Source organism: Hemicordylus capensis, chromosome 1, assembly GCF_027244095.1.
Source record: "Hemicordylus capensis ecotype Gifberg chromosome 1, rHemCap1.1.pri, whole genome shotgun sequence".
Classification (NCBI taxonomy): Eukaryota; Metazoa; Chordata; class Lepidosauria; order Squamata; family Cordylidae; genus Hemicordylus; species Hemicordylus capensis.
In genome coordinates, this window is record NC_069657.1 from 246037617 (window position 1) to 246064178 (window position 26562).

The 26562-nt window shown below is 41.4% G+C and overlaps 1 protein-coding gene across 9 annotated transcripts in view; it reads left to right on the top strand.

Annotated features, from left to right (window-relative positions):
• SUPT3H (SPT3 homolog, SAGA and STAGA complex component) overlaps positions 1-26562 on the top strand; it is a 376915-nt gene that overhangs the window by 154530 nt on the left and 195823 nt on the right. Inside the window, exon 1 of one of the 9 annotated variants that reach the window (XM_053284114.1) lies at positions 14454-14597. The exons of the other annotated variants lie outside the window; for them this stretch is intronic. The gene's annotated coding sequence lies outside the window, so the exon portion shown is untranslated. Of the gene's footprint in view, positions 1-14453; positions 14598-26562 lie in introns of those variants that run through there. 9 annotated transcript variants of the gene reach the window in all.

The window sequence follows — 26562 nt, forward strand, 5'->3', positions numbered from 1 at the left end:
ACCAGATGCTGCTGGAAGCCACAGGCAGGAGTTGAGGGCATGCCCTCTCTCCTGCTGTTACTGCCCCGCAACTGGTACCCAGAGGCACCCCGCCCACAAGGCTGGAGGTGGACTACAGCCCTCCAACTAGTAGCCAATGATAGACCTCTCCTCCATGAAGTTATCCAAACCCCTCTTAAAGCCATTCAGGTTGTTGGCTGTCACCACATCTCGTGGCAGAGAATTCCACAAGTTGATTATGCGTTGTGTGAAAAAGTATTTCCATTTGTTGGTCCTAGATTTACTGGCAATCAATTTCATGGGATGAACTCTGGTTCTAGTGTTATGTGAGAGGGAGAAGATTATCTCTCTCTCCACTTTCTCCACACCATGCATGATTTTATAGACCTCTATCATGTCTCCCCACAGTCGTCTTTTTTCTAAACTAAATAGCCCAAGGTGTTGTAGCCTAGCCTCATAAGAAAGGTGCTATAGGCACCTGATCATCTTGGTTGCCCTCTTCTGCACCTTTCCCAGTTCTACAATGTCCTTTTTTAGATGTGGTGACCAGAATTGTATGCAGTACTCCAGGTGTGGTCACACCATAGATTTGTATAAGGGCATCATAATATTAGTCGTTTTATTTTCAACCCCCTTCCTAATGATCCCTAGCATGGAATTGGCCTTTTTCACAGCTGCCGCACATTGAGTGGACACTTTCAACGAGCTGTCCACCAAGACCCCAAGATCCCTCTCCTGGTCAGTCACGGACAGCTCAGTTCCCATCAACATATACTTGAAGTTGGGTTTTTTTGTCCCAATGTGCATCACTTTACACTTGCCAACACTGAACCGCATTTGCCGCTTTGTCGCCCAGTCCCCCAGTTTGGAGAGATCCTTTTGGAGCTCTTCACAATCAGTTATGGATTTCACTACCCGAAGGAGTTTGGTATCATCTGCAAATTTGGCCACCTCGCTGCTTACCCCTGCTTCTAGATGATTTATGAATAAATTAAAAAGCACGGGTCCCAGTACAGATCCCTGGGGGACCCCACTTCTTACTTTCCTTCATTTTGAAAACTCTCCATTTACAGGTGAAACTCGGAAAATTAGAATACCGTGCAAAAGTCCATTAATTTCAGTAATGCAAATTAAAAGGTGAAACTGATATATGAGACAGACATATTACATGCAAAGCGAGATAAGTCAAGCCTTAATTTGTTATAATTGTGATGATCATGGCGTACAGCTCATGAAAACCCCAAATCTCCAATCTCAGAAAATTAGAATATTGCATGGAACCAATAAGACAAGGATTGAAGAATAGAACAATATCGGACCTCTGAAAAGTATACAGTGTACTGTGCTTGATTGGCCAGCAAACTTGCCTGACCTGACCCCATAGAGAATCTATGGGGCATTGCCAAGAGAAGGATGAGAGACATGAGACCAAACAATGCAGAATTGCTGAAGGCCGCTAATGAAGCATCCTGGTCTTCCATAATACCTCATCAGTGCCACAGGCTGATAGCATCCATGCCACGCCGCACTGAGGCAGTAATTGCTGCAAAAGGGGCCCAAACCAAGTACTGAATACATATGCATGCTTATACTTTTCAGAGGTCCGATATTGTTCTATTCTTCAATCTATTCTTGAAAATTGGTGTTATATTTGCTACTCTCCAGTCCTCTGGTACAGAACCTGATTGCAGGGATAAGTTATATATTTTAGCAAGGAGGTCAACAATTTCACATTTGAGTTCTTTGAGGACTCTTGGATGGATGCCATCCGGCCCTGGCTATTTGTTAGTTTTCAGTTTTTCCAGACAGTTTAGAACATCATCTCTCGTCACTTCTTTCTGGCTCAGCTCTTTAGCCGCCATCCTCGAAAAGCCTGGTTCAGGAACAGGTATATGCTCAGTATCCTCTGCTGTGAAGACAGATGCAAAGAACTCATTTAGCTTCTCTGCAACCTTCATATCCTCCTTAATAATCCCTTTCACTCCCTCATTGTCTAATGGTCCAACTGCCTCCCTGGCAGGTTTCCTGCTTTTGATGTATTTAAAGAAGTTTTTGTTATTCCCCTTGATGCTTTTAGCTAAATGTTCCTCAAACTCTCTTTTCACCTCCCTTATTGTTGCCTTGCATTTCTTTTGCCAGAATTTGTGTTCCTTTCTGTTCTCTTCATTTGGAAGGAAGTCTTCTTCCAATTTTGGAAGGAAGTCTTCTTCCCTTTTATGGCATCCTTGACAGTACCCGTTAGCCATGCTGGCATCTTCCTGGACTTAGTGGTACCTTTCCTCTTTTTGTGTGTACAATCTAACTGGGCTTCTAGTACTGTGGTTCTGAGTAAACTCCATGCACTCTGGAGCGAAGTGACTCTCCTGATTTTCCCTTTCTGCTTCCTTTTCACCATACTCCTCATTTTAGAGAAGTTTCCTCTTCTGAAATTCAAAATGTCTGTGTTAGACTTCCTTGATGATTTTCTCCCCACTTGTATGCTGATTTTGATGGCACTGTGGTCACTGTTCCCTAAAGGGTCGATGACACTGACATCCCGCACCAGATCCTGGGTGCCACTCAGAATTAAGTACAAGGTTGCCTTCTCTCTGGTCATTTAGCGTATCTAGAAATTTGACCTCTTTGTCATGACCTGACTGTGAATTTACCCAATCTATGTGTGGGTAATTGAAGTCACCCATGATTACAGCCCTGCCTCTCCTTGACACCTCCCTGATTTCCTGCTGCAGCTCCCCCTCACTGTCAGCGTTTTGATCAGGAGGGCGATAGCATGTCCCCAGTAGCACGTTCCCTTTCAGGCCTTGTATTGTCACCCATAGGGTTTCTGTGGAGGACTCCAGTCCACCCAGGTTTTCTCGCTTGTTAGATTCTATGCCTTCTTTAACATACAGTGCTACCCCTCCTCCAAGGCATCCCTCCCTGTCCTTTCTATAGAGTTTATATCCAGGGATAACAGGTTCTCACTGGTTCTCACTGTTCCGCCATGTTTTTTTTATGCCCACTATATCTATTTCTGCGTTAGCCACCAAGCACTCCAGCTCACCCATTTTGGCTCAGAGGCTTCTGGCATTGGCATATAAGCACCTATATGCTGAATCTCTCACCTGATGTACGTCATCTTTCTTTTGACTCTTTGACCAGCTGGCACAGTCTCCCATCTACTCTTTACGTGGTACTGCTCTGTCCCCTTCTGTTTTATCTGAATCCTTTGCACCCTCGCACTTTAAAGGATGGCTTTTGCCGAACAGGATACTGCCCAGCTCCCATCGGCTGTTCCCCAGGCGTCATTTTAAAAGCTGCTCTGCAACCTTTTTGATTTTAAGAGCCAGCAGTCTGGTTCCATCTTGGTTCAAGTGCAGCCCATCCCTTTTATTGCTTTTATTGCCTTGCTTACTCCAAAATGTATCCCAGTGCCTAACAAATCTAAACCCCTCCTCCCGGAACCAATGTCTCATCCACGCATTGAAACTCCTCAGCTCTGCTCTGTACCTGTGCGTGGAATAGGTAGCATTTCTGAGAATGCTACCTTGTGGGTCCTGGACTTCAATATGCTACCTATCAGCCTAAATTTGGCTTCCAGGACCTCCCGACTACATTTCCCCACATCGTTGGTGCTAACATGCACCACGACAGCTGTCTCCTCCCCAGCACTGCCTAAGAGCCTATCTAGACACTGCATCATGTCCGCAACCTTCGCACCAGGCAGTCAAGTCACCGTGCGGTCAACACGCGGGTCACAAACCTATCCCTCTATCCCTCTAATGATCGAATCACTCACTACAAGGAGGCCTCCACCCCCCATGCGAATATCCCCTGTGCGAGAGGATATGGGCTCATCATCCATGGAAGGGGTCCCTTCTAAAGGAGCATCTCCCTCTTCCTCAGACCGATGTCCTCCTTGCTCTATACCCTCATTCTCCCTGTCAGCAGAGGAGCTATCAGCCCCGGAGTGGGATGTCTCTATCACATCCCTGAAGGTCTCGTCCACATGCCTTTCTGTCTCTCTGAGCTTCTCCAGATCTGCCACCTTGGTCTCAAGGGAACGAACGTGCTCCCTGAGAGCCAGGAGCTCCTTGCACTGAGCACACAACCATGACTTCTGCCCATGGGGCAAATAGGGGCAAATACATGTGGCACTCTGTGCAATACACTGGGAAGTGCCCCCTCCCCTGCTGGCTTTCTATCTTCATACTGTTTTTGTTGACTGTTTACAGTATTTAGAGATAGCTTATTAGAAGTATAGGTCTCCGCTGTAATGTTCAGGTATTTACTGTCCAACCAGCCTTTCCCAAGTATATATGAGGAAAGGATTTGTACTTAAATTCTCTTCTCCACCAGTCTCCTTGTGATCACTGGGGCTTGTTCCAGGCTTTCCCGCACACTTCCTGCTAAACTCCTGCGTCCTGTTTGCTATTCCTGTTCGCTGTGCTCTGTTCGCTATGTTTTTGGCCCTAAACCTCTTATGTAGAGAGTAGTCTTCCAACTGACACAGTATGTGAGTCAAAGGAATGTGGGGCCTCCCCCAGCCCTAGCTGGCTCCACCCCCTCCAGGCAGGGACAATCAACAAACACCAGAGTTAGCTAACCCTTGCAAATTCTAACCCTTGCAGGGACAAACACTAGAGTTAGCTAACCCTTTCAAATTCTAACCCTTGCAGTTACAAACCCACACACAGAGACTAGGACTTATCCCTTAAAGAGAACCCAGCCCCTGAAAATCTACCCTCCTCCTGTTAGTTGGTTTGAAGGGGGGAAGGGCTAGATGCTTAGAAAAGCTTGTTCACCTCCCCAAGATGTGTCTGCTCTTCACAGAATAGTCTGTCCATGGCCTTTGTCCACAGATCCCTCTTCCTCAGCCTGCAGTTACCTGGAACTGTCTTACAAAGTTGTAGCAATTTCTAAACAAATGTATGCGAAGTGCTTTGATGCCCGCATAAATGTTTGTTTATGCCTAATCTTTTGTTATAAGGTTCTTAGAAATTGCCTAATTTTTAATCAATGGTACTGTATTAGCTAAATCAAAATAGAATACAAGGCTGCTATGCCTGCTTCAGACATAGTGGTAAACCATAGTTTAGCTCTTCATGAATGAGCTTAATGGAGCTGTGGGCAAATACTCTCACTCCCCTCCCCATGCACAAAAGGAGAGTGAGAGCATTTGTTCACGCTATAAAACAAAGTGCAACCCCCCCTCCCAATTACATCAAACTCAGGGGATTGCAGTTTAATTGACCAGAGTTAAAACAAATTAGAAAACCAAAGTTTGATATTTTAGCTTATTCTAACTCTAGATAGTCGCTTTTGGACTTTATATGGTAAGGCAGGATCTAAATATATCTAATAAAGAAATACATAGTGATTAATGACCACGGTTGGATGTATCTGTACATCTGTTGTTAGCCATATTTATATACCTAATTACAACAACCAATTCTCAAAGTGGTTTACATAGAAAAAGCTTTTAAGTTGTTAGCTAAATAAAATTGGAAGAAGCCAGATTAGCAAGCCATGTTTTGAAGGATTGATTAATCAAGTACCGTCAAGTCGGTGTCTACTATTAGTGACCACATAGATTCTCTCCAGGATGATCTGTCTTGACCTTTAAGGTCTCTCAGGGGTGCATTCATTGTCATAATCGAGTTCATCCACCGTGCTGCTGGTTGTCCTCTTCTTCTCTTTCCTTTAACTGTCCCCAGCATTGTGGACTTCTCAAGGGAACTGGGTTTTCACATAATGTGTCCAAGGTATGATAGTTTGAGCCTGGTCATTTGTGCCTTAAGTGAAAATTCTGGATTGATTTGTTCTATGATCCATTTGTTTGTTGTTTTCCTGGCTGTCAATGGTATCCTCAAAAGTTTTCTCCAGCACCAGAGTTCAATAGCATCAATGCTTTTTCTATCCTGCTTCTTCAAAGCCCAGCTTTTGCATCCATAGAGTGTCACGGGAAAAACCATTGTCTGAACAATTCTAATCTTTGTAGGTATAGACATGTCACGTTGTTTTGATATCATGGCTTATTTTAACTCCAGTTAGTTAACAAACCTCAGTCCACTGAGTTTACATGTAAAAGGAAATTCTTCTGTGTTATAAACAGAAAGCAAAAGCTTTCACTCTCCTCTCACATGCTTGTGGCTCATGCATGTAATCTGTTGCATCAAAACCAGGCTATTGTGCTGCTGCTTTTTTCTTGTTTGAAGATGGGAATGCAAAGATTCTCCAGCACTGCACATTTGGTCTAGCTGAGTTCAAACAAATATTTTGCTGTTGGTTCAAAGTAAAGTGGTTATACTGTGTGTGGCTGTGAGCCAGTTCAACACACCAGCTCTTTTACATGTTATCTGTTCCAGCTACTGTTACATTTCTATGCCTTTTCTATTCTTACACCAATTCAAACACCAATTTCCAATCATACGGTATCTAAACATTTTCTTAAAATCATGCTTGATAATACACTAGTCCACTGTAGTTCTGTTTCTACAGATTGCATGCTATCAGCCTTGGGAAGAGTTCTGAACCAGCTGGCATAAATTTAAAACAAAACTGTGTACCTTAAGCCACTGTGGCTGAAAGCAGTCAAAACCAATAATGATACAATGGACATGAAAAGTTGGTAAAACAAAACAAAACTTGGAAAGCCCCAAATAAGAGGAGTTGTTAGAGGATGAGGGGAGATAATGTTTTGCTTACTGTACAAAGCATAAGCACTTCTCATATACCTATATTTTCTGAAATAAACTGACATTTTCTCATGTGATTTGGGCATCATTTTGCTTTTTTGATCTTTGGGGTTAACTGTCTGTCATTTATTTATTTATTTTTACATTTATATCCCTCTCTTCTTCCAAGGAGCCCAGAGCGGTGTACTACATACTTGAGTTTCTCCTCACAACAACCCTGTGAAGAAGGTTAGGCTGATAGAGAAGTGACTGGCCCAGAGTCACCCAGCTAGTATGATGGCTGAATGGGGATTTGAACTTGGGTCTCCCCGGTCCTAGTCCAGCACTCTAACCGCTATACCATGCTGTCTCTTGTCATGTATTGGCAAAAATGCCAAATCCAATAAAATAAGTAACACAGAAAACACTAGAGACCCCTTTAAACGGACAATGAAAGTAGTTAGCCATATAGTGTTTGAATGGTTTGTAATTAGATGAAAAATGTGAACTGCACAGGTAACTTGTATCAGCCTAAGAAAACTTCTTGAGATGTAGGTAACCAAGAAAATGGTGCTAATATAAGAATACACCAACATAGATCACTACCTCCAAATCTAGTGGTGGCTTATAGCAATGGTTCTCAAACTTGGGTCCCCAGATGTTGGACTACAACTGCCATCATCCCCAGCACAATGCCCTTGTGGCAAGAGAAGATAAAGAGTCATTGTCCAACAATATTTATGGTCGCAAGCTTGAGAACTCCTGGCTTATGGACTTCAAATTCTTGACCTTCCAAGTACGCTGTATTTATACCACTTATAGGTGTGGAGAGGGGCATAGTTTTCCAACAGTATTTTAATAGTGAAAAACAAATCTTGTCGATGTAAAATTTCTCTATTGAGGAAGTCTACTATAGCTTACTATCAAGGTAGTATATCCTACTATGATATGTAGGACAAACCAAAGGAAGTACTTTTTCACACGGTGCATAATTAAACTATGGAATTCTCTGCCATAGGCTGTGGTGATGTCCATTAGCTTGGATGACTTTAAAAGGGGCTTAGACAAATTCATGGAGGACAGGTTTATCAATGATTACTAGTCTGCTGGCTATAGGCCACCTTCAGCCTCAGAGGCAAGATGCCTCTAAATAACAGTAGCAGGGGAGCAACAGCGAGGGCATGTCCTTACCTCTTGACTGTGGGCTTCTTGGAGGCATCTGGTGGGCCAGTGTGTGAAACAGGACACTGGACTAGATAGGCCTTGGGCCTGATCCAGCAAGGCTGTTCTTATGTCTGTCTGTCTGTCTGTCTGTCTATCAACTCTGAATTTTTTTCCTTAACATAAAATTGTGATTTTAGCTTGGTGTTTCCAGGGTTCCTTTTAAAAATAAATTGAAAATGCCAATTACTGTATTGGTAAGAACTGCATCTGCAGCACTTCAAACTGTGGTCCTTTGCAAGTAGCTGATAACATTAAGCACATTAAGAGTCTAGACATTACTAAAGCATTGGTCATCAGCTCACAGGCAAGTCGAAATAACAGGAGACCAGAGTCTAAAGATGTTTCTTATATTTTAGCAGTATGATTTAAGCATAGATGTCATATGCCGTTTAATTAGACTTTTACAAACAACTTTGTGTCATGTTATCTGTAATTCTTGTGAACTCAGTTTAAGTGTTCTAGAGAAAATCAACATAGTCAGTTTACTCATACTACCAGATTTAGATAATTTTCATTTTCCTGCCTGGGGATCTGTTTTCAGAAGCTTCAGCATTATCACCATAAGATGGTAGCAACTGAAAAATAATCCACTTGGATCAGACTGATATAGCTAATAAAAGTACTTTAAAGAGAGCACTCTCGTAACAAGAGCCCTGAAAATGTTTCTAACTAAATTGTAATTTTTAATGTTTTATTCAGCTGGTACTAGTTGTACCAATATTCAATGGATTGTGAAAGTAAAATAAAATACCTTGAAATTTTATATTTAAAATATCAAATTTTCCCCTTTCAGGCAGCTATTTGTCAACTTATTGACTCAAACTCTTAAAAAGCAAGTAACTTGCAGAATCTAAAAAAAAATCAGAAGGTATTTAACAGTATCTATCTGTAGTTCTTGTGGCCTCCTAATGGCATAGCAGGGAAGTAATTTGCCTAGGGAGCAAGAGGTTGCTGGTTCGAACCCCCGTTGGTTTCCTAGACTATGGGAAACACCTATATCGGCAGCGGCAATATAGGAAGATGCTGAAAGGCATCATCTCATACTGCACAGGAGATGGCAATGGTATACCCCTGCTGTATTCTACCAAAGACAACCACAGGGTTCTGTGGTCGCCAGGAGTCGACACCGATTCGACGGCACAACTTTATCTGTAGTTCTTGGATCGTGGTGGTGGTGGTTTTTAATCTGAAAAACTTTTCTGGTGGTGCCAGGGAGGGAACTTGGAACCTCCTGCCTGCAAGCATGCAGGTGCTCTTCCCAGAGCGGCCCCATCCCCTAAGGGGAATATCTTACAGTGCTCTCGCATGTAGTCTCCCTTCAATGCAAATCAGGACAGACCCTGCTTAGCGAAGGGGACAGTTCATGTTTGCTACCACAAGTCTGAATCTCCTCTTCATCGTCTTTGAGAATTGTGCCCCATGCTTGATTAAATCAACAGCTAACCTATCAGACAGCTTTAACAGTTCTGTCCACTTCTTTAGGAGGACTGATTCCAAGTTACATCTTCCCTCCAAACTGATCCGTGCTATCAAAATACTGAATTAAACAGCACTGAACAGCTATCAAATGGTACTGAATTCAATGCCCCAATCACCCATTTGTCAAGTATGCACATACTGGCATACGTGTACTGGTCCAGTTCAGGCAGTCCATGGATGGTTGGATCATGAACACATGCCTAAATAAGGAGCCTCTGAGCCGGCATGCTTCCTCCTCTTTCTTCCCTTGTGTGACTAACTGTGTAAAGAAGAAATCATGATTAGTTAAATTACACTGGTTAGTTAAATTGATTGGTTAAATCACACTTTGAGTGCCATCCAAACCTGAGAGCCCAGTTTCACGCCCTGATTTGTAAACCAAAGTTAAACTACATCTCTTAGGTTTAAATGATGCATGGGACTGTGACTTAACTAATCAGAACTCCCTCACCACAGCTCTATGCCAGGGATGGAGGAGTAAGGTGGCAGACTTTGATTTCCCTAGATCTCCCTGTGTTTATCATCCAGCAAACCATAGTTGAACTGGTTGTCTGAACCTGACTACTGTGTCTGCATTGGAGCCAGGTTCTCTAGGATATTGCCAGGTGCAGGATGTAAAACCATGGTTTAACTTAATTATAATTAGTCTGATTGTCCAAACTGAGGCCATTCAACAAGCCATAACCAGTTTGACTCTGACAAACAAGGATCTGAAGTCATGGTTTGAAGTTGCTTTGTGCTAGCTAAAGTTTTTCACTACATATGAAGCCAGGTTTGGTTCTTGTGGCAACTGGTTTATTCCATTGCACTGCCTTCATAGTGTGCTTAGCTACAGAGACATTGAAAACTGAAACCTGTAAGTCTGCCCCGCTGACACATTCCAAGATTATTCTTGTATAGCAATAGTCTCATTTCCACCTGATCACCCTTTGCAATGCATAGTCAGGCAACCTTACTGCTTAGCTGGCTTGCTAAACAAACAAATACAAAGGTGCAAAATAGTTATCAGGAAAATAAAATATACAACAAGCAGTTATTCTGAATACTTCTGAAAACATGGTACTGTCAAACATTACTGAATTTGAGGATGTACAGTATTCTCGGAGCTAGTTGAATCGATGGAAGGGACAGGGTATGAAGCAGTGAAGTAAGCTTATCCAAATGAAATTACAGTTTAGAGTACCAAGCAGTTTGGGGCCTGCTTGCCAGTAGTATCAATTGCCCTGATGTTGGGAGGCTGACCGGGGTGGGTTAGATTTACAGTAGGAAGTGTAGTTCTTCAGGAGAGCTGTAAGGAAACCATTAATTGTTCAGTTAGTGTTTGAGAGAAAGGAAGGGGATGGCGGCAAAAAGAAATATTCCTTATTCAGTTCTGTCTCGTTTCTGCCCTGGCAGAAAGTTTGACAACATTTTGTCAAGAGTTGGGCATCCCTGAAAGAGGATAACATGTGGAAACTCTCAAGGAGAGAAGCCAAACTGTCATTGTAGCAAAAGGCCATGGTTTGTTGATTTGTCTATGGCTCCAATAGTGTGTCATGAAACAAACTGTGGGTAATTTGAGCTATTGTTTTGTGTTACATCTGATCTGAGCCTATACAGGCATGTTTCTTGTCATTCTAGCAATTTTATGAACATATTCATGAACTTACATTTTAATAGAGCCAAGATTTTTATGTACTACTCTATTAAGTTAGTGCAAATCTTCTTTTGTTTTCTTAACCACCATAATCGGTCCTAATCTATGATTAATTATGGCCCACATAACCCTTTTAATTTTCAAAATGGATAACCTCTGTTATGCATTCACAGTGGTAACACACGTGAGGAAGGAATGGAGGCTGAGAAATACTAGCCTCAAGTACACACATATCACATACTAATAGCACCAAACTTGTGTTGCCACTAAGAACACACTCAGCAGGCAGCTGCAGCTATGCCACTAAGCACACACTCACTTTCAGATTTAAAGAGTTAATCATCACTGGCCCTTTAAGTTGTGTATGTGCACTTGTAGTTGTTACGTACTTTGCAGCTATTAGGGTATGCATCAGATTGGAACAGTATGCAATGCTAGCCATATCAGGGAATTTCTCACATGAAACTATTCCAGTGAAAAACATACCAGACAGCGAAAATAGATTTGATGCAATGTTGCATCATATCAGCGTTGCATTAAACCTATTGGAGGATTGCTGGGGCTTACATTACTGGTGCTCCCCGAAGACCAAATCTCTTTCTTTCCCTCATCATCTTAGCCTATTCTACACCATGGCAAGAAGCAATGTCATTATGTTGCATCCTTTTCCTGATACATTATGGGGGGAAATGACCATGCCCTGTAAACTATAAACTATAATCTGGCCCTTCTAGCCTTGGGTAATTTTAATGTCATCAGACTGTGAAAAGGCCTATGGAATTTTTGCATTCAGCAGCTCATGACAATAGGGCTCAGGAAGGATGTTGCAATTTTGTTAATTAAAAAGCACTATACAAATGTTTAGGATGTCTACTAGATGTTATCCAATGGAAAAAAACTATTGTTATCCTGCATGAAGAACAGGTGTCTGCATTTTGTGGCTTAGGATGTGGGTTTCTTCAGGCCTGGTTGTTCCATATGCTGGGGAAACAAGCTAAGTATGCAAAGCAAGCAGTGTTCCTAAACTTCCCTGTGTTCATGCCCCAATAAATGTGTAAGACAGGTGACTTATCATCGCCATCTCTTTTTGTAACAGGGGAGCTCAAACTTCATTCTAATGTTTACATAGATGCCTCTGTGCAAATATGTGAACAAATTGATGCTGCAGTATATAAGCTCTGTATCTTTCTGTCACATGCAGAATGGTGGATGCGTGGTTAAGATGCTTCTGTCTTGAGATATGGAACTATCCAGGCAAGGTGTGGGGCACAGAATTGGAGGGGACCTTGTAGTCTGTCTGGTCCCACTCCCTGCTCAAAGCAGGAAACCCAAAGCTAGAGCATCCCCCAACACGTGGCTCTCCTGATTGAAACCCTCTCTAGAAAGGGGGCACACACCATCCCCCACCCCTAACAAGAAGGCAGGAGTTGCTATACAGATCTCTGGCCTGGTGTTCAGTTATAGTAACTTGTGAGCTGTTGAGAGAGAAATCACACAACTAATGGAAAGATCTAGATTTCCACAGGTGACCAGATTACTTCAGGGTGAGTCTCATGCTGGGGTAACTTGATCACCTTCTCCATCCTACCAAACCACAAGAAGAATTTCCATACATCAGCTTCAGATGAGTGGTAGAATATAGACTTGCTTGATTGTCTCTGGATTAACACAGCCAACCAAATTACCATGTGGGATAAGTTAGCCCTCTTCTTTCATATGTACTAAAGTCCAGCAGTACAGATGACAGTGGCTGGTTTTGAACTATTCTGTAGTTGCTGTTGCTCTGTCTTTAATTACTGACTCACCCTTCCATGCATTGGTCCAGTGTTGCCACTTTTTGTGGTGGTTTGGTTTGCATAGGGAAATGGAAGTCTGTATAGAAAGCAGATGCACAGTGTAGGAGGCCCTGAATTCAAGACTCTTTCTCACTATCAAACAGAGATGATGCCTATAAAATGCTATAGTATACATTTTATAAATATTTCGCAATGGAAACTAGATGACATACCAAGTCGTATGGTATGCTAGCCAGGCTCCGTAACAAGTGGTATGGCTTCTTCACGTTCTCTATGTGGATGAGGAAACCTAATCCTTTGTTAAGGCTTCTACATATCAAGCTTTGCCACACATTCGTATGTGTGGCAGAAAAAAACAATCTAACTATATTTGCATGTATACAGATGACCAAACAGGCACATGGTAAGCTCAGCACCTATATGGCTCCATGTGAGCTTTGGATCTACTGAGAAGGCAGATAGTTGCTCATGACAAGAATCCATTGCCTGGCACTGAAATACAAGTGCTGAACTGGGGCTGCTGTTAAATCCCTTGCCTGCTGCAGACATTCAGCTAGGCTTGTGCATGAAGTTGCTTCGGCATCAGTGGGCGCATGTGCGCTTGCTACTTCCAGCCACTTCCGGCCGATGACGACAACGGAGCAGCAGGGAGGAATGCTGCTGCCCCGAGGAGCTTAAAAATAATGGAGCGCCGGCAGGGGAAATGCGGTGGGAGGGGTGAGTGCACCGTCCCCCACCCTTAAAGGACTACCCCTGCCAGTGCTGAAGCGCCAAACTGGCCCCCGGAGCCAAAACGTTTCGGAGGCCTTTATAATGGCCTCCGAAACATTTCAGGCACAAGCCTAAATTCAGCATCTCTAAGAGGAAGTAGTTCCTTCCTTATTCCTTGTTTGGCTTTTAAATATGCCTATGGAAACCTAGAATTATGTCTTGTAGTTCAAATTCATGATAGAATTGGGAAACATTAACTTGTAAAATTGCAACATAGAAAACAAGCTGTGCAATGCAAAAGACACTGCACGCAAGACAACACCATCTCTTGCGCTCTCTCTCGCTCTCTCTCATGCTCACCCAAACTGGTATGATACATCTGGCATGCTGTACCGTATTTTACGGACTATAAGACGCTACAGACTATAGGACGCACCTTAATTTTAATCCAGTTTTTCAGGGTTTTAACATATTAAACTGTTATCAACTGTACCGAAAAGTCCTGCTACCGGTAGCGCCAGGAAAGGACTCTCAGCCTTGCTTCAGTTTGTTCTCCTTTCTTCTTGCCTCAGATAAGTCCTCTTTCAATTGCTGCTACTCCACTCCTTGTTTTCTCTTCAACCTGCTTCTGACTCTATTAAAAAACAACAACACCTCTTTCGTTTCCCAGCTCTCCGCTCCTCACCAGTATGCACATACCAGATGAGGGAGCTCTGCTTTCTTAATTCTTTTCACTTTCTTCACTCCTGCTAGCTCCAGGAAAGGACTTTCAGCCTTGCTTCAGTTTGTTCTCCTCGCCTCAGATAAGTCCTCTTTCAATTGTTGGTACTCCACTCCTAGTTTTCTCTTCAACCTGCTTCTGACTCTATTTAAAAAAAAAAACACCACCCTCTTTCGTTTTCCAGCGCTCCGCTTCTCATCAGTATGCACATACCAGAGGAGGGAGCGGCTACCACTTTGGCTTTCTTAATTCTTTACACTTTCTTCAGCTGAATATGCTTGCAGAAAGTAAAACAGAAAGCTGAAAACAATGGTGTTGCTGGTGGTGATGTAATTGCACGATCGGGGAATCCTCAGGATCGGGGAATCCACAGGGTGAGCTGGAGCGGCAGTCCCCAGGCTGCACAGAGTTAATAGCATCATTTAGCATTGTTTGCTGGGGGATACCCCCCCCCCCCGGGCAGGCTTGCGAGTAAAAGACGCGCCTGAATTTTGGTGGCTATTTTTCGAGTGAAAAAATGCGTCTTATAGTCCGTAAAATACGGTAAATTGCACAACAGAAAAATATTGCACAGATGTCATACATAAGTCAGACAGTGGCATTATAGGAGGAACTGTTGGTTATAAATATTTTGTGACGTGGCTAAGCATCTTCCAGTCGAAAGCATCAGTATTTTTAGTTCCAAGGGTGTTAATATTTATGAATGGTTACATTTCATAAGGCACTATGTCATGGTGCTCAGTGTTTTACAGCCAATCTTTTAATGATTTGTTCTTTCATTAAGAAAACTAATGGGAATTTTCTGTGTGTGCAGAGAGCATAGAATGATCATTAAAATAGCTCTCTCTCTTCCTGATACTTTCCTGTACTGGTGGTTATTAGGATTCCACACGGTTATTGTGAAATCCTTGTACCAAGTCTTGTACAAGAGGCCAAACACAAGCCTAGTTTAACTTGACAGCTAGAAAGCAGGACCTTATCAATGTGGTCTGTTGGCTCTTTAGCGGGAGGAAAATGGCTTGAGGCAGAGACCAGTTCATGTTGAAGGCAGTTCCCAATAGCCACTCCCCCTGGGGTGTGGCCTTCAGTGCTGTAAAGCTACAGGACAGCTTCACGCTCCCAAACCCTCATAAGGAAGAACTGCTTGTGATCCATTAGTGCACCATGCCACTTACCCCACCTTTGCCCAAGCCCACCTGCCTCTTTCAAAAAGAGCAAGTTCCAATAGCATTATCTGAACATTATACGAGAGCTTCAAAAGTCAATATGAGGCAAGTGGGGAAACCCCAGGAGGCCAATGGGCGATCTTGGTGAGAGAGTTCTTCCTGTCCCTATTAGTCGACAGTGTACTACCAAACCAATTGTGTTCAAAGTGGGTGGATGGACTATAAAAGGTTATTATACATCTCTTTAGTTAGTTAGTTTATTTGTTGATTTATTTATTACATTTCTATACCACCCCATCCAAAGGCACAACAGGTAAAATACTACAACGAACAGCAATTAAAACAAACAGGTTAAAACAATATCTGGCACAACAGGTAAAATACTACAACAAACAGCATTTAAAACAAACAGGTTAAAACAATATAAAAACAAATCTAAAACAGTTCAAAGCCATTTAAAACCAATTAAAAATACTTAAGAACAATTTAAAAATCTTGGAAGGCCAGGCCAAACAAGTAAGTCTTTAGGGCTCTCTTGAAGGCCAGCAATGAGCCCAGACTACAGATATCTGCCGGGAGTGAATTCTGTAGGCCAGGAGCAGCTACAGAGAAGGCCCAGTTCCAAGTTGCCACCAGACGTGCCAGTGGTAACTGGAGACAGACCTCTCCGAATGACCTCGGTGTGTAAATAAGATAAAAGATCATAAAGAAGAAGGCACTCTCTAAGGTAACCTGGACCTAAGCCGTTTACGGATTTTAAAGGTAATAACCAGCACTTTGTATTTTGCGCAGAAACATATTGGCAGCCAATGCAACTGTTTGAGAACAGGCATAATATGATCTTTCCAGGTTACTCCAGAGACCTGTCTGGCTGCCTCATTTTGAACTAACTGAAGTTTCCGAACTACATACAAAGGCAGCCCCACGTTGAGTGCATTGCAATAGTCAAGCCTGGAGGTTATCAGCTGATGCAGCACTGTTTTGAGATCGTTCTCTTCAAGGAATGGACGCAGCTGTTGAATCAGCTGAAGCTGATGGAAAGCGCTGCTGGCCACAGCCTCCACCTGGGATACCAGGGTGAGGCCTGGATCCAAGAGCAATCCCAAGCTGCTTACCTGTTCATTCTGGGGGAGTTTAACCCCATCCATCATAGGAAGATCTAACTCATCCCTCAAATTCCAATCCCCCACAATGAGTACCTCCTACTTAGATTCAGTTTAATTAGTTGTCCCTCATCTAGCCCATTACTGCCTGTAGGCAGGCGTTTAGGGAATGAATGTCATTTCCTGATGACAATGATGATGATAAGGAGAAATAGATTTGTGTGTCATCAGTGTACTGGTAACACCCTGCACCAACTATCCTGATGACCTCACCCAGAGGTTTCATGTAGATATTCAAAAACATTGGTGACAGAATGGAGCCCTGAGGGACTTCATATAATAGCTCCCATTTCAAAGAACAACCATCACCAAGTGCCACCATCTGGAATCTGCCTGAGAGATAGGGGTGGAACCACTGCAAAGCAGTGCCCCCTATCTCCAACTCCCCCAGGAGATCCAGAAGGATACCATGGTCGATGGTATCAAATGCTGCAGAGAGATCCAGAAGAACCAACAGAGTCACACTCCCTTTGTCAATTCCCTGGTAGAGGTCTTCTATCAAGCTGACTAAGGCTGTCTCAAACCCATAGCCCGCTCTAAAGCCAGTTTGAAATGGGTCTAGAAAATCCTCCAAAACTGCCTGGAGCTGGTTAGTCATATATCAACCACTTTTTGAAAGCATCTTTATTGTGTTTCAGTTTATTGGATTAAAAAGGCTACATATTTTTTGTGTAACTTCAGTTTTTGTCTTTTAAACTAAGCATTAATATATGCACACAATTTCATTTGTTTCTTAGTGAAATTTTCCTCATGTTTTGGGGATAATTTTGGGCTTCTGAGCTTTGGGGTCTAAGTCAGTAACCAAAATGTAATTAATGGTCCATTGATGCAGTAATCTTCCAAACGTTCTGCCTTTGTTTTTGTAGCAAACAGATCAAAACTAGAGTTACTTTAAAACATCAATATTTTATAAAATTCTTCTTTTCTTGTTCCAAAAATGCTGCCAAATTGCACTTAAATGAAGTCTTCTAAAGAAAAGCATGTTTGAGTTCTTAACTATAAATATATTTTTGTGATTTTAAGACGAATGAAGTATTTATAATGGATTGAACTAGAACTTCTCTGCTCTGTTATCTTTATAATGTCTGCCATAAAGTGCTTCCAGGCGACATCTTGACTTCTCTCTCTCTCTCTCTCTCCCTCTCTCTCTCTCCCTCCCCCTCTCTCTCTTTTTACTGTTCTTCTCCTTCACTGGTGCCTGGAATAGATTATTGTGGGTTACAACGTTTTTAAACATTTTAAATATTCTGTTTGAAAGTTGAAGACAGGATGGTAGAATTAATGTGAAAATAAACTGGGTTTTCCTGAAGACTTTTAATCATGTAATATTTAAGTTCCTTTCATTAATAGAACACATTAAACACCTAAAAATGTATTAAAGGATGCATGGCTATACTAGTAACATGCTAAGTCTTGACTTAATTGTGTCACAGTAGCAAGTATTGTTCTGAAGGGGTTTAACTTCTGTAAATACAAGCTGAATTCCAAGCTTATAATTCTAGATTCCTATCATAGTGTCCAGCAAAACAAGTCTTAGGATATGGAGTATTTAGGGCAGTCCCAGCACAATGACACACCTAATGTGTGGGTGGTGCCAGAAATCCGCTAGGATATTGCTCTGGCTCAATCAGCATGCACCTTCCTCCTCTGGCTGTGAACCCATCGGATACTGTGCAGGGACATTGCAGTGGGCAGTTCTGTGACATACTGAAATGACTGAATAGGAGAGTGGGATGTTGAAGAGTTTTTCCGCTTGCCCTTCCAAAGGCATTTCAGATTTCCTGAAGCAGTTTGTGTTGGTGTTGGTGAATGTCTGTACATCTTGGTGTACAATCATACCTGTTACAAAGCAGACGACCGGCCCTGTAGCAGGAACATTTCCCCTATTTGCGTCTTGCAGGTGGTTGTACTTATTATCTGAGCTGTAAAAGCTCAGTTTGGGGTAAGGTCATAACTAATGCATAACTTTCTCTGTGTAAACCGCCCTCAGCCATTTTTGGAAAGGCAGTATAGAAACTGAATAAATAAATGAAATAAATGCAAGATAAATTACTATGTTAGGACTGTTATGTTTGTGTTCTTCCTATAGAAATGTGAAGGCCTGGAAAAAAAACTGGACAAATTCAGGGTGAGGCGGGGCAGCTTTTTCTCTTTTCTTTTTCCTGATGGAGTTTTTTGTGTTTTTCCAAAAAAAATTGAATTATTTAATATTTTATTTCATGTTTATGAATAAAATATTTAAGAAAAGTGCTCAAATATATTCATATAAGGAAAGGTGTTCCGGCCTTTACTTTCCCAAGCTTCTTGCTTGATTCCGATTCCTTCAAACATGAAAAGTTTAATGTTGAAAATAGAAGAAACTGGCTTACAGAGATGCTGGATTCCTTGTAGTTCAGCAGACTGCAGTTCATTTTTGTAACAAAAATTAAACAACATCTAAAAATAAATTACCACCTTTGGACTAATTGTCTTGAATAAACTACTAAATGTAATATAGCAAACATGATCAATGTTATGAACAAAGGAGGGTATACATAATTCCCCTAAAGACCCTGATAACTGAGCAAAGAGGCACTTGTAAAAAGTGATGATTCTCTTTATTTAGCAAGGGGAGAGCAACTGGCCCTATCCATCCCCAGCACATCACTCTTCCAGTGGTGTTGCTGGTGTCTATTTTATGTTTCATTTTTAGATTTTTAGATTGTGATCCATTGGGGATCATTGTATCCATTATTTGTATACTGCTTTGGGAATCTTTTTTGAAAAGTGGTATATAAATATTCATTGTATATTTGTTGTAAAGGGTGCTTTAAAATGCATATTGCTTATATTTCAGTTTCCCCCAAAATGTCTGTTAGAGACATTTCCCCCCCACCCCAGGGAAAACTTTTTTAAAAAAGAAATTCTATATCTCTAGTTCTTCCAAAGGCATCTTGATTGTCTGCTGCTCTTTTTTTTTGTCTTCCCCCCACCAAAAAAAGTCATTGCAGGGTTTTTTATATTATACAAATATAATATAAATAATGCAAATAATTTCATGTTACTTTTGGCAATTTATTTTTAGAAGCCCTCCTGTCTTATAAATTGCCAGGGTAATTTTCCTCCTCTCAGCAAAAAGCTACAGGACTGTTAAACCAATTTGCAGTACGATTTTTGTTCAAATGGTTGTGCCATAAATTCAGTTCAGTTCTAGTTGCCCATGGGCAAGAGAATGTAGAAGCAAAGGTTTCGCATTGCCCTAGGGTAACCAGCTATGTAGACCAAACCTTGCAAAGCTGTTTCTGACATGTCGAGCTGTGAAATTAGATCAGTTGCGTCAGTAGCAGCCACATGGTATGAAACTTGGGCAGCTGACCTAGTTGCAAGAGCATTAAAGACTCAGTGTGCCATCAGAGGGCACAGGTAGGGACTAAAGAGTAAGCCAGCCAGAGGAGCGGTCCAAACAGAGGCAACACAGGGGAGAAGTTAGTATGGCACTTGCAGCTGTACTGGTGGTGGGATTTGCAGCTAGTTTTGCATTAACAAACCTTTGGCTTTATTCTCCTGATGTCTTTGTGTGTGGCCTTAAAAATGTGTAGCAAGCTTCCTCCACATATTCTTACCTTCAAAACAATTGGCATAGCATTTAAATGAAAGATGTTATGTGAAGGAATGAAGAATTAATGCTATGTGTAGCTTCCAGAAATTTAACACCTGCCTTTTCTACTGAACAATTGGATTATTGGAAACTGAGTCTTCTATTTAGTGTCCCAGTAAAGATACGGGCTTACAAGTGAACATTTAGCTCTATTTCCTCTGTTTCTCATGCAAAGCTTTGACTGTCTATCTATCATCTATCTATTCATCTATCTCCTGCTCTTCCTCCAAGGAGCCCAGAGTACATGGTAATGTTTGTCCTCAAAACAACCCTGTGAGGTAGGCTAGGCTGAGAGATACATGACTGGCCCAGAGTCACCCACTGAGTTCCATGGCTGAATGGGGATTTGAACTCCAATTTCCCTGGTCCTAGTCCGACACTGTAATCACTACACCACACTGGCTCTACAGTTTTATATAGTTGATTACAGTACAGACCAGAAATCAGAATAGTTTGTTTTTAAAATGACTTCAAACCCATTTTAAATGCAGTTCATAAGAGCTTGTACTTTACAGCATTTTGACTACTACTAATAGTCTTGCAGTTTTAATTTTGATTGAAAAAAAACTATGAAATTTTACCTCTAGTTAACGCAGTGTGTACACACATTGGTATTATGTTTTGACTTGCTCTTCTCTTCATCACCCTTTCATCCTTATTCCCTTGAGAAAAGAGATTTGGGCTGTGCTAAATTCGTTTATCATTGGATGGTATTGTTGAGACTGGGACAAACTTATTCTTTATTCTACAGAAATGATTGATCACAGTCCAGTTTGCATTCTCTAGAAGGACTATTGTCTCTTTTCTTTCCTGGTTCAGACTGAAGCTCTCTCTACCAAATGGAACGTATTAGCTCTCACAACTGGATTGAATTATGTTATATGTTTTATTTTTTGTCAGTCAGAGGATTTATTCAGTTAATTTACGCTGAAAGTGCTTAACTTGAAATGTAACCATTTTGGGACTGACTGAGATACTGCCTGTTCTTGCTTCATGTTGCTGTAAATCAAACAGAGCAAGTGGAGTTACTGTTTAACATGCATAGAACAAAATTTAGTCTGGTCGTGGACTTTAACAGTTGAAGGCTCTTCTCTCTTGTATTGTTCTAAACAAATTAGTATTTCTTGTGCTAATAGTATTTTCGAATATAGTAAACTTTATGATTATGTGACTATTCCAATTATTCCGTAAGGGATGATTATGCTAATGGATTCGGGGATTTGAGGTCATTACTCCTTTCTGAAGGAACAAATATAGTTGAGAAGTAACTATGTCAGAGAAGAGTGTACTATGCATACAGCCCAAAAGCCAAATATTTGTACTGGGTGGGATGAAACAATAGAAGACCGAATATTCAGTGCAGGGGTGGCCCTTTCATGAGGCAAGGTGAGGCAGTTGCCTCAAGAGGCAGATTATTGGGGTGCCAGCAGGGCGGTGAGATGCCCCCCACTGCTGCCATCAGAGCAGCTCTTTGGGAACAATCTGACCTGTGTAAGCTTTGCAAGGAGAACCTCTTGTCACACTCCTTGCAATGCGTACAAGAAGCACAAGGAGAAAAACGGGGGTGGCTGGCCAACCTTTCCTCCTTTCCACCCTCTGCACCACTTTCAAAACTTGCTGCGTTAGGTTATGAAAGGGTGCTGTCCTCCAGCAGGGACAATGGGGTAAGGCAACGTGGTGTCTTGCCTCAGCTTCTGCAGTACCTTGGGCCACCCCGAAGCCATGTAATTCATCAGATTAGACATTTCATTTTCCTTTACATATACTAATGCCTTATCTCTAAAAAATATTTCCACAAGGTGGCTTATAGAGACAAATATAAAGTATAAAGCCATCAGTTCAAAAATTAATTCAAACATATCTACATAAACATCCAGTTTATGTTGCTAATGATACAAACCATCATACAGAATGGAAACATTTTTGGAGTTTTCATCTAAAAGTGCAGGGAAATGGGACTTGGCCCATTTATGAACTGCCTAGAGCCATCTGGATGAGGAGGTAAAACAGTCTAATAAATAAATAAAATTTCCCCATGGAGAGAATCCCACAACAATGGAACCACCACCAACATGACAAAAACAAACAAACCCCTGCCTCAGGTACCTGTTAATAAGATCTAAAATCATGGCAGGCTAGAAAGCAGAGCTGTGATTTTGGGGCTCAGGTGTTCCATATGGACAGAGAGAGTTCTTAAACTGGTTGCCAACTGTTTAGGGCTTTAAAGGCTAGTTCAAGAACTTTAAACTGATTACAGGAATGAATTGGTAACCAGCATGATTTGTAGGATTGGTATATTATATGCAAGCAGTCTTGCTACTACCAGCATCTTGGCAGCTGTATTATGCATCAGTTGAAGTTCATGCAACCCCACAAAGAGAGCATTACAATAGCCTAGTCTGGCTGTAACCAGTGAATGAGTAACTAAAACTGAATTGGAATCACAATAGAAGTCTTTAGATTGTGAGCCCTTTTGGGACTGAGTACCATCTAATTTATATATTATTTCTGTGTAAACCACTTTGAGAACTCTTGTTGAAAGGTTGAAATAAATTTATGTTGTTGAAATAAATATTTATTGTAGTAGTAGCAGTAATAATTAGGTGGCGGCTGGCAAATCAGTTGAAGTTGGTAAAAGGCACTTTTGACTACGAATGTCAGTTGAGCATTTGTGGATAATATTTGGTCCAGGAGACAAACCCTGCCCCCTAACTCCATATTTGGTTTTTGGGGGAGAGGGGTGTGTGCATCCCATTCAAAACAGGTTGCCTGTCTCCATTCCATATTGGCAGAAACTCATTCATTCTTAAATCTTGGAAGGCATTTGTTTAACCATTAACCAACCTGACATTTAACAACAGGGCCTTTAAGCTCCATGAGTCATTGATATGCCGACCAAGAATAACCAGGCAAGCGAGAAAACTGGAAGGTGAAATAGCCTGTAAATGTACTGTGCCGCTTACCTGGGTTCTGTGGTCTCTACAACAACAGCTGCCCCCTACCCTTTATCATCTTGATGGTGCCCACATCTCTCCTGGTATTAATTCACCCCTTGGAACTTAAAGTCCCTTAACTCAGGGAAATAACTAACAGGCCAACTAGTTACAAACTGCATTTTTGTTGAAAAATTGTATGTAAATATTTTAATAATAAATCAAAGATGTAGCCTCACTAATTAAGACGACCTAACCCGCAGTCATACATATAGCACAGACAGAAACAAAACTTTATTTTACAGTAGCCAAACTCCTTTTAACGAATGGTTGTTTTATATAATGGGCAATTTACCTGACATTCTTATTTATGTAACTTTTTGAAAAATGTATTCTGTATGGAAACAGAAACTAAATAATTTTTCAATATTGATACATTAAAGCACAATTAAAACAAGTATATATATTAAATGCTACAGAAATAAATAAAACAATGTTATCTGCTTGAATTAATGATTATTTGAAATAAAACCAAATCCTTCATGAAGTATGTAGTAATATATTTGTTCAGTGAATCCTGTTAATTCATCATACCAGAGAACTCTTCAAAGACCAATGTCAGTAAATGATAAAATAACTGCATCGTCTGCATACAGCAGCATGGGAACTGATCATGTGACCAATTTTGGTGGATGTGCATTGGATGTTAATAGGGATTGAACCAATGAACTGATATAGTAGTGAAATAAGCTTCTCTGCAGCCATGTTTCACTCACTTATGTGCTGAAATTGGACATGATAGATGGCCTTGAGGATTGCATTTCACTTTCAGATAGATATGTAGCATCCAAATGAGTGCAAGCAACCTGCTATCTATAGAAGAGGCTTCAAATTTCTCCCACAGTCTGTCCTTAGATATAAAATCAAACACCAATTTAAAATCGACGAAGACTGCAAACAAAGCTCCCTGTGGTCTTGAGCTATATTTCTCTGCCAGATGCTGGAGGATCATGCGTTGATCTATGGTAGAGCGATCTACTCTAAAACCTGCTTGTTCTTTAGCTATAATGTCATCGCTATCCATCCACCCACAACTTCCAGCATAAATGCCTAGCATATAACTTGCTCACTACACTAAACAGACTAATGGGATGATGATGATGATGATTGATGATAATTTGAGGGAGTGGTTTCTCCCCCTTTTAAATCATAGGATTATAGTTGCTAGGCCCCAGTCTTTGTGGACCTGTACTGTACTATCAATAGCAGTAAAAAGTACTGCCAATATTGTTTTTAATCTGATTATACTGGTGTATAATCACTGCCAGGTGCTGTCCCCAACTTAGTCTGCATTACCAACTTTTTTATTTCAGATATCGTGGTTGCTGGCCATGCAGGTAGTTTTGCTTTGTACCCAAGATGTCACAGTATCCAATTCAGCTGCATATAGGATGATAAAACATGTTTCTCATGAATTTGCAGGAATGTAACATCTTAGGGGCAGTCCTCTATTATTATACTCACTACAATATGCCAAAAGGAGTGAGAATCTTTCAATCTAACTGCCTGGCTCAACTTCACCCCGGTTTCCCTTGGCACTTCCTCCTTTTTGTTCCTAATTAACCTGGGGTTTTTTTGGTGTTTGTTTTGGGGCAGTAGTGCTGGTGGAATTGATTGCCAGCTATAACTCTCAAACTGGGCTACAAGGGCATGCTTGGCCAGCACACGTTCATGATCATGATCAAACCTAGGTTGTGATCTGCCTTAAAAACGGCCAAGGCTAGAGGCACTAGATTCCTTTGAAAGTATTTCTCCCCCCCCCCGCCCAAATCTAAAGACAGCTTTTTGATATAACTGTATAATCATTTCAGCTGAGTCTGCTGTTATAATTCTGTCATAAAGGTGTGACATATTCTCTAATTTATTAAAGTCCAAAACAGATTTTCTGGCTTAGGCCAACTAGCTTAACAACAGGCCTGCTAACTGGGCAAAGAGGAACCTTTTACCGTGGTGATTCTCTTTATTTAGCAGGGGGAGAGTAACTGGCCCTATCCACCCCCAGCACAGTACTTCCAGTGACTGTTGCTGGTGTCTATCTTATGTTTCTTTTTAGAATGTGAGCCTTTTGGAGACAGGGTTCCATCTTATTTGTTTGTTATTTATCTGTGTAAACCGCCCTGAGCCTTTTTTGGAGGAGCGGTATAGAAATCAAATTATTATTATTATTGCTTGTTTACACAGTCAGACAGGTGTTATTGACTGGTTTGTTTTATTCAGACATCGAGTCCTTCCCAAGGACCTGGGATGCCAGAATTTTATTGTCAGTTGTTATAGATATTGTCGCAGAATATAGGCTGTTCCCAGTAAAGCTGCTTTTTGTAATTGGCTGATGGTGATTTCTGTGGCCCCTATGGTGTTGAGGTGCTCTTCAAGGTCTTTTGGAACTGCACCCAGGGCGCCAATTACCACTGGGATGATTTTGGTCTTTTTCTGCCACAGCCTTTCAATTTCAATTTGTACATCTTTGTATTTGGTGATTTTTTTCTATTTCTTTTTCTTCTATTCTGCTATCCCCTGGTATTGCTATGTCGATTATTTTGACTTGTTTTTCTTTCTTCTCGACTAAAGTTATATCTGGTGTATTGTGTGGCAGATGTTTGTCTGTTTGTAGTCGGAAGTCCCATAATATTTTTACATCTTCATTTTCTACCACTTTTTCAATTTGATGGTCCCACCAATGTTTGGCTACAGGTAGCTTGTATTTTTTGCAGATGTTCCAGTGTATCATCGCTGCCACCTTGTCATGCCTTTGTTTGTAGTCAGTCTGTGCAATCTTTTTACAACAGCTGATCAGGTGGTCCACTGTTTCATCTGCTTCTTTACAAAGGCGGCACTTGCTGTTTGTTGTGGATTTTTCTACTTTTGCTCTTATTGCATTTGTTCTTAGTGCCTGTTCTTGTGCAGCCAGTAGTAAACCCTCTGTTTCTTTCTTCAAGTTGCCATTCTTAAGCCATTGCCAGGTCTTGGTGATGTCTGATTTTCCACTTATATTGTGCAAATATTGATCATGCAGGGGCTTCTTTTTCCATTTTTCTGCTCGGTTCTTGACTTGTTCTTTCTTGTAGGCCTGCTTTGTTTCATTGGTGTTGAATAGTTTCTCGTTCTTGACCATTTGAAGTGCATCTTCTTCACTGTCCTTGATATATTCTTCAAGGCCTCTTTTCTCCTCCTCTACTGTTTGATGGACTTGCAGCATTCCTCTTCCACCTGAGCTGCGAGGGAGGTATAGCCTATCGACACCACTGCGGGGTGCAGAGCATGATTGATGGTCATGATTTTCCTGGTCTTACGATCTAGCGTCTCTAGCTCTGCCTGGGTCCAGTCTATTATTCCTGCAGTGTATCTGATAACAGGTATAGCCCAGGTGTTTATGGTTTGTA